Source organism: Pseudochaenichthys georgianus, chromosome 10 (assembly GCF_902827115.2).
Source record: "Pseudochaenichthys georgianus chromosome 10, fPseGeo1.2, whole genome shotgun sequence".
NCBI classification, from domain to species: Eukaryota; Metazoa; Chordata; class Actinopteri; order Perciformes; family Channichthyidae; genus Pseudochaenichthys; species Pseudochaenichthys georgianus.
The window spans coordinates 27,598,825-27,610,652 of record NC_047512.1 but is presented as its reverse complement, the minus strand read 5'-3'; positions in this window follow the sequence as shown (position 1 = coordinate 27,610,652).

Sequence of the window (11,828 nt, the reverse complement as noted above, 5' to 3'; positions counted from 1 at the left end):
AGCTATTTTTATGTATGAGATTTAAGATTAAAGAACAAAACAAAAATACATAGTAGCTTGAGAGTGAATAACTACTGCTCTGGACCACGCATGGATAACAGTTGGCATATCGAGCGGCGGAAAAAGCATCAGACAGAGGAGTAATTGGTTTCTTGGGGACACGTTGCAGGGTGTCAACTCAAAGGTTACAAGAGGCCCTCAGAAGTGCAGCTTCCCACACAAATGACCACTTTTAAGAAGCCCTCATCATCTCCAATTCACTTCATGGTTTATCATTACATCAATGCATGTACAGGTTGGCAGCTTGTGGTTGCTGTTCAAGTGGACACTTCTCTGTGAGTACTTTCTGCTTTCACACTTGATATAATTGCATGTAGCATAAAAGAAAGATCAAAAGAAAACAGAATACAAATGCAATTGTTAGTGGCTGGCTAAGAAAAGAAAAAAGTAATAATCCAAAAAGTAATAAGGGATGCACTGCTCTGAGAGTTTGCCTGCGCATTTGTTCCTTTCATGCATCTCGTCGTCACACTGGTTGAGATGGAGGCTATGTAACCCGAGCTGCAAATATGCCTCTGAATTTAAGGAAACCCTTCACTGCTGCTACTTCTCTCAACACATCAACTTCCCAACACACACATCACATCCTGGACTTGGTCTGCTCCACTGGTCTCACTATCCATCATCGGTCCAGCCTCAATCTCCACATCTCTGATCACCTGGCCATCATCATGGACATCAACATCCCCATCCCCGTCCAAAAACGCACAATAACCTACAGAAATCTCAAATCCATCTCACCTTCAGCAATCACTGCCTCCATTACTTGCAAGATGTCTGTCCCCCCCCCCCCCTCCACTTTCTGAAAACCCATCTGAACTTGTGGACTATTATAACAGCACCCTCTCCTTCTGTCTCAATGAACTGGCCCCCACAAAAACAAAAAATATCTCTTTCATACACTCCGCCCCCTGGTATAACCCCGAACTCCGCCAAATGAAATCAAGGAAACGTCAACTTGAACGCCAACACAAGAAAACCACACTAACAGTCCATCTTCAAATCTACAAAGACTATCTCCAGCAGTACAGTAATGCACTCAAAGCAGCCCGGTCTAATTACTACTCACAACTCATTCAGTCTGGCTCCAGCAACCCCAAGCGTCTGTTCTCCACCATCAGCAAACTTCTCAAACCCTGTGACAACGCCACCTCGTCCTTCACCACAGAACAGTGCAACTCCTTCCTCTCGTTTTTCCAAACCAACATCAGCAACATTTACAGCAATCTGACACCCTCATCAGCACCCCCCACCTCCCCTCCTGGCTCCCCCCCTTCACCTCACAGCCCCTGTCCCACTTCTCCCCTGTGATCCCCATGCAACTGTCCGACTTCATGACTGGAATTAACTCCACCTGCACACGTGACCCAATGCCCTCCAAATGTGTTAAAGAGAGCCTCCCTGCCATCTCCCAACTCATCGCCACCATCATTAACTCCTCCCTCAGATCTGGATCAGTTCCCCCCTCTCTCAAACTGGCTGCTGTCACACCCTTGTCAAAAGACCTGGACTCACACCTGACATCATGTCCAACTTCCGGCCCATCTCAAATCTCCCCTTTCTGTCAAAAATACTTGAACTCACAAATTAAAACCCACCTCAGCTCCGATGATCTCTTTGAGCCATTTCAATCCGGTTTCCGATCAAAACACCGCACAGAAACAGCTCTTCTGAAAATCACAAGCGACCTCCTCCTCTCCTCTGACTCCGGCAACCTGAACATCCTCATCCTCCTCGACCTCACCGCAGCATTCAACACCATCAACCAGACCATCCTGCTGTCCCTCCTCAAATCATCCCTCAACATCACTGACACTGCACTGTCCTGGCTGAATCCTACCTCACCGACAGACATCAGTTTATCAACATCAATCACTGCTCCTCTGTCCCAAGGCGTCCCCCAGGGTTCGGTGCTTGGCCCCCTCCTCTTCATCCTCTACAATGCTCCCCCTTGGCAAAATAATTAGTCGCCACAACCTTCAATTTCACTGCTACGCCGATGACATCCAACTTTATATTTCAACAAAAACCATCACCCCCACAACACACTCCACTCTCACCAACTGTCTCTCAGAAATAAAAGCATGGATGCAAACAAACTATCTCCAACGGAACATTGCCAAATCAGACATCATCATCATCGGCCCCCCATCCCGTATCAAAGACATCCAGAATTTCAACTTCACCATTGACAGCCACACTCTATCCCCCCCCCCCCTCACATCCTCAACCACGTAGTCCCCCCCCTACCTCACAGACCTGCTGCACCACCACACCCCTTCCCGCTGCCTCCGCTCATCAGAAGCCAACCTCCTATCCATCCCCACCCATATCAATCACCGGACCTGGGGGGACAGAGCCTTCTCCGTCGCTGCCCCCTCCCTCTGGAACTCACTCCCACAACCCATCAGAGACTGCACTGACCTCACCACCTTCAAAACACTCACAAAAACTCACCTCTTCAATCTGGCTTTTAATGTGTGATTGTTTTTGTATTATTTGACTTTAACTTTAACTATATATTTATTTGTTGTTCCTTTTTTTTCTTTTCACTATATCTGTAAAGTATATTTGAGAACCTGTAAAAGCGCTAACAAAATAAATCTATTATTATTATTATTATTATTATTATTATTATTATTATGTTTGGATGGCGAGCTCTTCTTGTTTTAAAAGTGTATTTTTATATAGTTTGTGGAAAGGGGAAGTCAGATTGCGACCCTGCGCTCCTGTCACTCATCCCTTCAGCCTAGAGGGGAGCAGACTGTCTCCATCACGCAGCCCTTCCATCCCCTGCTGTCCTCTTGTTTTAGACTCTATTCATAGATCATGAAAAGAGTGACATCTCTTCTCTCTCTATTTAATCCAATTTTTGTCCTTGTGCGGCTTGATTAAGTTGTCATGTGTGAGGCTGTATCTCTCGCAGCCTATTCATCCATGCAGTGTAATCATTATCAGAATGGATGCATCTCATACACACACACACACACACACACACACACACACACACACACACACACACACACACACACACACACACACACACACACACACACACACACACACACACACACACACACACACACACACACACACACACACACACACACACACACACACACACACACACACACACACACACGCTCACACACACCACCCCGGGGGAGGCTACAGGTGGGGAGCTCATGTCTCTTATCATCAACAAACCAAATCAATCAGTGGTCACGTTCCCAGAGCACATGCTCTTATCAAAGTGAAGCAAACAGGTATTGTGTGATACATGTGAAACATGCTAAATATGTCCTGTTTTGTCTAACTCTGCACACGTGTTCCTGAATCTGTGTGTGTATCTGCCTGGGTGCACTACATGCCTGCGTGAGCCATGTACAGTATCTGCTCCCAGAGTACTTAGCCAGAGGAGCTGTCTACTGTTTGAATAAGGGCAGTCAGTCACCGGCACTAAAGAGAACATTCATCAAGCACTTTCACAGCTTACACCTGTTTCTGCTGGCTAAGACAGACAGGCTGGGACGGCTGCGGCTGCCACATCACTCTCCGCGCTCTCTCAAGTGTTCCTGAGGGGGCTGCTCACACATATTGTTCCTGATGCTTTTCGCATTAGCGTCCCGCAATGACCATCACCATTTAAAGGTAAATAAAGCTAACCTGCCTCGTAGTGACAGGGAGCGAGAAAAAGAGGACTGGGTTGTTATTAACGGTTCTGAGTCACAGCTTCACCAGCATCTCAACGGCAGGGGGGCCTTTCAAACAACACCACTGGGGGGGGTTTGACCTCACACACTGCTCGCTGTTTGATGCAGGTGTTGCCGGTAACAGCAGGCCTCAGTGTTGTTAAACTGTAGGACTGTAGCACCGCATAATTTCCTACTAATATGACAGCTGTGTTCTAATCATGATAAAGGGCTGAGTGCGGCGCAGCGGCCTCACCTTAGTGCTCAAAGCGTGGCTCCCTTTCAGTACTCTGCTGCATCACACATAATTGCCTAACTCCATTCTGACATGGCCACTCAGTGGAATTGGGCCTTTCTAGCGCCACATCTCACACTCCTCTCTTTGGCGTGGTGTGTGCGCGCGTCACGTTTTTTTCAGCGCTCTCTTCAGTTTTCTTTTCCCTTATATGGACAGGATCAGTGGCGTTTTTATATGTACAAAAGTGGTGGGGCCAGGGCCGGATTAGTACCTGCAGGGGCCCCTGGGCACTGAGCGCTCATGGCCCCCCCCCCCAACCCAACAAGTAACACCACGCCTACCCAATCCTACCAACATGACCAATATTTAGAATTTTCAGTCAATCTGGCATGTCAAATCGCCCACCTATTTGTCAAAAGCAGGGACGCAGCCACATAGTTCAACCAAAGTAGGTCTAGCCTTTTGCCCTTTTAGTCAAACATCACAAGACAAAATACAATGGATAAGATTCCAAGACAGTGTATGGCTCAGGAATACCTAGGTAATATCACTCAAAACCTCAGAGTAGCACCCGACTTAATGCCAAAATATGACTGGCTGGCTGTACACGTACACGAGGAGTTTTATTAGTTACAAACATTGAGAGTTACAAAAGTATAATATATAGTGAAATGGTGTGGTTGCTCAACTAAGTGATCCGTTATCCTCTCGGGATGCTTCCAATCACTAAAGCCGAGAACAAATGCATTACTGTGGCTGTGAGTGGATACAAGTTTGCAGGCAAAACAATAAATTGCTCCGGTAGATGGAGAATAAATAATCCAATCGCATTGAACGATTTCTCCATTGTGAAGCTGTCTGGTCAGCATATCATTGGTCAGTGAGCGTGTCCGGCCGCTAGCATCGGTCTCCCTCCGAGATGCTGGATACTTCGTTGCCCGATTATGAAAGTATGAAACCTCTTTCATCAAAGTCTCCTCCCGGACATTTCCTGCAATTAATCCCCATTGTGCAGGGTCCTGAGAGACACAGGGAACTTCCGATGAACTCGAACCTTCACCCTGCTCTGTGACGTCCTCGTCAGGCTCGTCTTCATCTTTATCTTCCTCTTCTACTCGCTGCTGCGTTAGCATGCTAGGTTCAAGGCTAGGTTCAAGGCTAACATTGCTCGCTAGCTCAACAACATCCTCCGTGACCGCCGCCACTGTTCCTTGTGGTTGTTGCTGGCCTATTTCGTCACTTTTTGCTTTTTTGAAAAAGCTATTTATTGTTGGCACATTTTTTAATGCAGCCGCCACTCTCTCTTCTTTTTCTTTATTTTTCTTTCTTTTCGCAGCCCCGCTGGGCGTTTGGCTACCGGCACCATCCATTTTTTCTGCTCACGTGACAAAATGTGACATGAGTGAGGGTGGGGCTGTGATTCGGCTATACACTGCCGCCGCGTAGTAATACATTTGAGCGCATACATAGTGAGACCTACAGTACTACAGTGCAGGTCTCCCTTGAAAAAGAGATCTATGATCTCAATGGGACCAATCTGGTTAAATAAAGGTTTGAAATGAAATGAGTACAGAGACGGTTTAGAAAATATATTAATTTGACCCTATAGAAAAGCTGTGTTATTTATAGCGAAGAGTGAGTGTCATTTAAAAACAATGTATGATGAGTGAGGTTGTGCCCGAAAGAAAAGAAATAATAATAATTTAAAAAAAAATTATTTTTTTAATCTTGTCACTGAGGGCCCTCTTTGCTCAAGGGCCCCTGGGCACTTGCCCAGGTTGCCCATATGGTTAATCCGGCCCTGGGTGGGGCACAAACAACTTAGATGTCTATAAGCTTCTGCAGTGAGGTTCATAGCTGGTGAGGCACTGGCACTGACTCTTCAGGTTTACACATATTATATTTTGACCTAAATCAAAATATAATATTATTTTCAAAAGCCTCTTTAGTCTGATGCTTCAATTAATTTTAAACAGACAGTTCAACAGAAGGATACCCAACACATGTAATTGTATCATTTAAATATTGAATGGTTCTCTCTTAGTAAGATCCCATTTTCAATAACATTGAAGTCTTACCTTGACTTGAAGATTAAGTCCATTTGCCTATCCTTCTGGACAAAACTCTCTATTACTTTTTTGTAAAAGTCCTCCTTATCTTCTTGTAGTTTCAAAAGTCTATCATAAATCTAATCTAATCAATAGATTTATGATTCGAAAATTATAAAAGTAGGGTAGACATGTGGATATTATCCGGCTGAACAAAACGTGCATTTATCTATCAGGTTTGTTTCCCACAGATCTTATTTGGATCCATTTTCTAAAATCCTATGGAGAAATCTCATTGCTTTTAGGTAGAGGGAAGCCATGCGCAGCTTACTTTCGGGTTTTAGGATGCGTCACTGCAGCTCTCTCGTCTCTTCTTCACACACCACACTTTTCGCAGCACACGTACTTACAGCCAATCAGCTCTGAATTATGTGAGATGACGTATGGTGGGAATGGCAGCTCTATGCCCCTATGGTCATTATTTTTTTGCCACACACATTAAATAGGAAAATATTCTGAGCATGCGCAGTGTAGTTTTTACAGTCACCATTGACTTAGACAGTGAGAGGGAGGGGCATGATCGGGTTTTGTCCCACATGGCTCTAAACAGCTCAATAGGCACACACTGTAGACACTAATTAGAAGAACACAGACTAAAACAGCAATGTACAGACGAATCAGATGATTAAACATGATCTTAAAATATATTTAATATATTTACAGGATATGGGCATTATTAGTGTGATCCATCAGAGGATATGCATCACTCCTTCATATTTCCTTTCCTCCCGCCTCAGGTGTCTGATATTACACTCTTATCTTCTTTGCGCTCCTGTTGTCTGAAATAAAAAGAAGCTCATCCACTGCTCCCGCATGCAGTTCAGATTCACGGCGTTATCGATTTCCTTTAAAATTGTATTTGCAGAAAACAGGAAGAATGTGGGCTTTAATATTTCCGATTCTCTGCAACACCTGGTCTGGGGTTGCTAGGTAACACGTTGCATGGCAGTGTTTGATGTGTGTGTGCTCTTTGCAAATGGCTTTGATCCTTAGCACACTGACAGACTCCAAACAGAGTTGCCTTCCCCTGGTAGCTTTGGCACCTCATCACACCGAGGAGAATAAAACGCATGTGAAAGCTCCCAAGTGGAATGCAGTACCTTCCTTGTTAGGCAAAGTAGAAAAGGGAGGCTGTCCAGAAAAGTTAAAGCTTTAACCTCTTTTCATTTACAATGCTACAAGGCCGCCGAGTTATTAAGTCTTGTGGGAAAGAAGAATGTGGTTCGCTGAAAGCAAGCAGACTGCATTATGTTGTGCAGTCATCAAGCGGGGAAAGTATACGGTAATACACATCTAAGGGAATGCCACTGTCACTTTAATGCAGCTGCTGTGAGATGCAATAAAGGTCAGCCATGTTGACGACAGTATCCTTTAAATCTGATGACATGTGGCATCTTCAAAGGGACATTTCCTCATGTTGCATGTCATTAAACATTTTCCAAAACACTCCCTAGATGACATTTCGCTTCTACACAGTGACATTTCATACACTTTCATTCTCATCCAGACACAGGAAAATCTTTTTTATAACTCACTTCACTGACAGTGGAACCAGTTAAATGTAATGCTTGAAGAAACACACGTTATAGCATCTGTTTTGAAGCTGATGGGGACCTTTTTGTGTTACTAGAAAACCATTTGGAAGATAATCAAATGTTTTTAATGCATGATTTACAAACCGTATTTTTCGTAAAGGCATGCAAATCAGCATATAAAAGAGTTCCCATCTCTCGCTGCTGCTGTACATAATCCCAGTCTTGAAGCTTTAACTTACTTTCTATCTATGCAAAATAATGTATTTATTGTCCACCAAAGCGAGCTATTGAAAGGGTAACTTTTGACCTCTGACAAAAACAAAGACTCAAGATATAGAAAACAATGAAAACAATTATTAAATCTCTTAGTCGGGTCTAAGGGAAAGCCACACTTGACTACAGAGCAAAGCCTTTTGAGCTCCCTTTAAAATGTTATTTCAGGTGGGCATATTCCGAAACACAGACAAATAGTCAGAAAGTAATTTGCTATTTGCACACAGCCCTGCACAACCCTGGGCCAAAGGAAGAGAAGGTAACGGAGAGAGAAATGGAGCGGCTGGCCGTGCACGCTGGTGCATTGGAGGTGGTGTGAGGTTATTACAGGTTTGATTATTGAGTTCCACAGGGCAATTGGCTCAAATGAGTGCTGACAGCTTTGGAGGGCAGCAAACAGCTGGAGAGCTCATCTCTGCCAGCAACCATATTAACACCATTTCACTCCCAGGTGCATCAGCTCCTATGATCTGTGATTAAGGCATAACTAATGAAGAGCTGATGAAAGTAACCAGGTGCCACTGCATCTGCAGATGCTTTCAAGATGCTGGAACGGTGTCTTCATAGCTTTACAGAAAAAATAAACGGGAGGATGTTGATTAATGACTTTTGGACTTAAGGTGGAAATCCAGGGTTAAATACATTCTTTACAAGTGGCTCTGACTGTCATCACACCTTAACAGACTGAGTGCGGCACAATGCGGCACAATCTGTCACGGCCATGTAAGTGCCAATGTATGTCAATATGTTGTCACTCCACCTTATTGAGCAGTTTGGAACAGTAACCTAGCAACCAATCAACAGCTGGCAGCTTGCAACAAACTAACCAGCTACAGTACTTGCCTAATTTAGTGGTTGAATTTAACCAAATACATTCATATGAATATTTAATGTCATGCTACTTTATGCTTTTATAAATACTGTAAATGTTACTGTTATAACTATGTGGTAACTGTAGTTGCATACAACACCTATGGGAATGTACAGGTGCAGCTGGAAGTAGATCCTATAATTTAAATTAATTACAATTATTATTATTGATTTAAGGACAAAGCACATTACATATCTGTAATGTAGTCCATTAGCCGAGGCCACTATGATGAAGCAGTTACAGATTGACAGACAGAACATGAGGGGGAAACTATTTCATATAAATAATTCAGGTTTTAAGATTTACAAAGGAGTATTTCCGGCTCTCTTTTGAATAATTTGTATTGTTAATTTTTCGTTTTCATGTTTTAGTTAAGTTTGTACTTGTTGTTGAGTATTTTCTTTTACTGAGAAAATAAACCGCAATGGTTTCTGGACCACTGCTTAAACTTGGATCCTAAACTACAGCACGATAATGAAATGATCTTTTAAATAATTCTTCTTTGGCCGGGGTTGGATTTGGCTGAAATCCAGGTGCATCAATTTTTAAGTGTTACACTAACTGCGAAAAGATGTCAGAGCCTGGTGGAAATGAATAGACATAATCTCTCCAGTGCAATATGTATGAGCAACCACTCACATTTGGCCTGATGTAATGCTCATCATGGCTGTTCAGACACCTGAGCAGCTTGTAATTGTGTTTCATAATGGTCATTTCTTCCTCCGTAGCCTTTTCTTTAGCATTATTGGAGATAATCGAGCGCTGCGTGGAAAGGGAATGGTTACCAGGTTCTAAAAATTGCAGGTGCATTTTGCCTGAAACTAGCATTTTATCTTTGATGAAACCAAATACACAGACAACCTATCCGCGAGTCCGCGACACACGCTGATAGCAGTAGGTTTCATTCATCATTTCATTCTTTGGAGACGTCTCATCGGCCTGTCACCTGTAGTGCTGGTGGTAAACAAGAATTAATGATGAGTTACAGATTTCAATTAGGTGACAGCAGCTGTCACAAAGGCTAGTTAAACCATTTGCAGTACTAATCCTGTGAAAGTCTGTGGAGAGATTTTTTCTTTTTCTCAGTCCTGTCTCTGTTGACAAACACTGCATCATTTGTAGAGGACAGGAACCCGGATTGCATCTCAAGGCTTTTTCCATGTAATATTCATTGTCATCTGAGAAAACAGCAGCCTCAAGTTTCAGATCAAAAGCATCTCTATTCAGCAACAAGGGAAAGCACGAAAGCACTTGAGTGTAGAGGAGAGATTCAGAAACGCCTTTGTCTGGCTTTGATAATTGTGTTTTCTATCACACCTTTGGCAGTGAAAGAGTTCAGCCACAGATGGTCATACTTGTCACAAAGAAATAACTTCATCTTTTGGGAGCTATAGCTCCTACTGGCATGACGCTGTTGGAATCATCAATCAGGCCTAGAGTCACTTAAAGCAGGGATATGTTGTTTGTGTTCGGCACTGAGTGAAACGTACATTACATGATGCAGAGGCATTCATCTTCTTTCCTGGCATAGGGTTGCTTGTTTGAAGCCATTGCTTAACATAGACTTGCTTTCAGCATTCCTAATGCTGCCATCCATTCAGCTCCAGTACTGCAGCTCTACATATAGCTGTGTTAAAGCAAAACAATCTCTTACAATCTTAATCACAGACAAGCTATCAATGTTTAAAACCAAAATCTCTAATCTGCCACACAGCATAGACAAAACTGGAGCACTAACAAGTCAAATGGAAATGTAATGTTCAATCATGTTTTTTCCGGAGAGGTTTATTTCATTGTTGAATGATCACACGATGGTGTTCAGTGCACAGCGTATGCAGTCACTGGTGCTGCCAGTCCTCCTGAGAGATGTCTCGCTGACATTTTCCGGACTGCGTTTCGCCTCAGGACTAGAGATATGGCTAAAATATGTGAACACCGTTAATATAGTGGGTTTAAATGGTTTGTTTCTTTTTAGACAATTACCATAAAGCATATGCACAACTCCAGTATTTCTCTTATCTTTGTATCTCTGCATACATGCGGCACAATCACATTGATTTCACCTTCCACGGTAATGCTTGATAAAATAGATGTGAAGTACTTTTTCTTTTGCATAAAATGCCTTCGTGGGAGTTGACATTATTCCGTGTACAGGATGAGCTCATTTAAGACTGATGGTGAGATAAAGCATGTTTTTTTCTTGACCAACAGGATTGCCTTCTCCATCCATTTCTTCCTCCCACACATGTTCCAGTGATATATCGAATTCCAACCAGTTCATTAAAAAACCATCTGTAATTTCTGGAGCTTTACCGATAGCGAGCGTATTACATATTTAGTTGACTCTGCTGCTGCACAGCACAGAAATCAATCTGCAGAGCCAATGTAAGGAGTCCCATACCACATTTATACATGTTTTATTACATTTCTCCCACAATTGATCAAAACATCTTCTGATTAACATTTGGAGGACATCCTTTATAATACTGGAAAAGGCATCAGAAGCGTCTGGCAGAGAAGATGAATAGGATCTCAAGTGTCATTGTCCAAAGAGATACCAGCTCAAAGCTTAGCCGATAGATCAAAAGTCTCAATAATATCACAGATATATGCAAGGATCCTTCACTTTGGACAGTGGGCCCATTTGATAGCTACACACATACTTTTTCATGGGTTTACTGTACCACTGAAATTAATTTATTCATTATTCATACAGGCAATACTGATGCACATGCTGTTTTTTGAGGTAGTGGTCAGAAAAATGCTGAGGAAATAGTTTGAGATACTCTTATAGATAGCAGGAGAAACAGCCTGGAATTACAAAGGATGACGGCGCCTTCACAATGCTATGTTTACAATGAGGATACACACTACACACATTTCAGAAGGAGGACACTAGAAGGAAAGCTATACACATTGTTTTCTAAATCTTTTGTGCATGTCATGATTTGCATTTCAAAAGGAGATCCAACAGTAAACAGATACAGCGGTAAATGCCACTGTTTAGCTCCTAAACAGTTGCACAGAAATCACACATGATAAATTAATTAA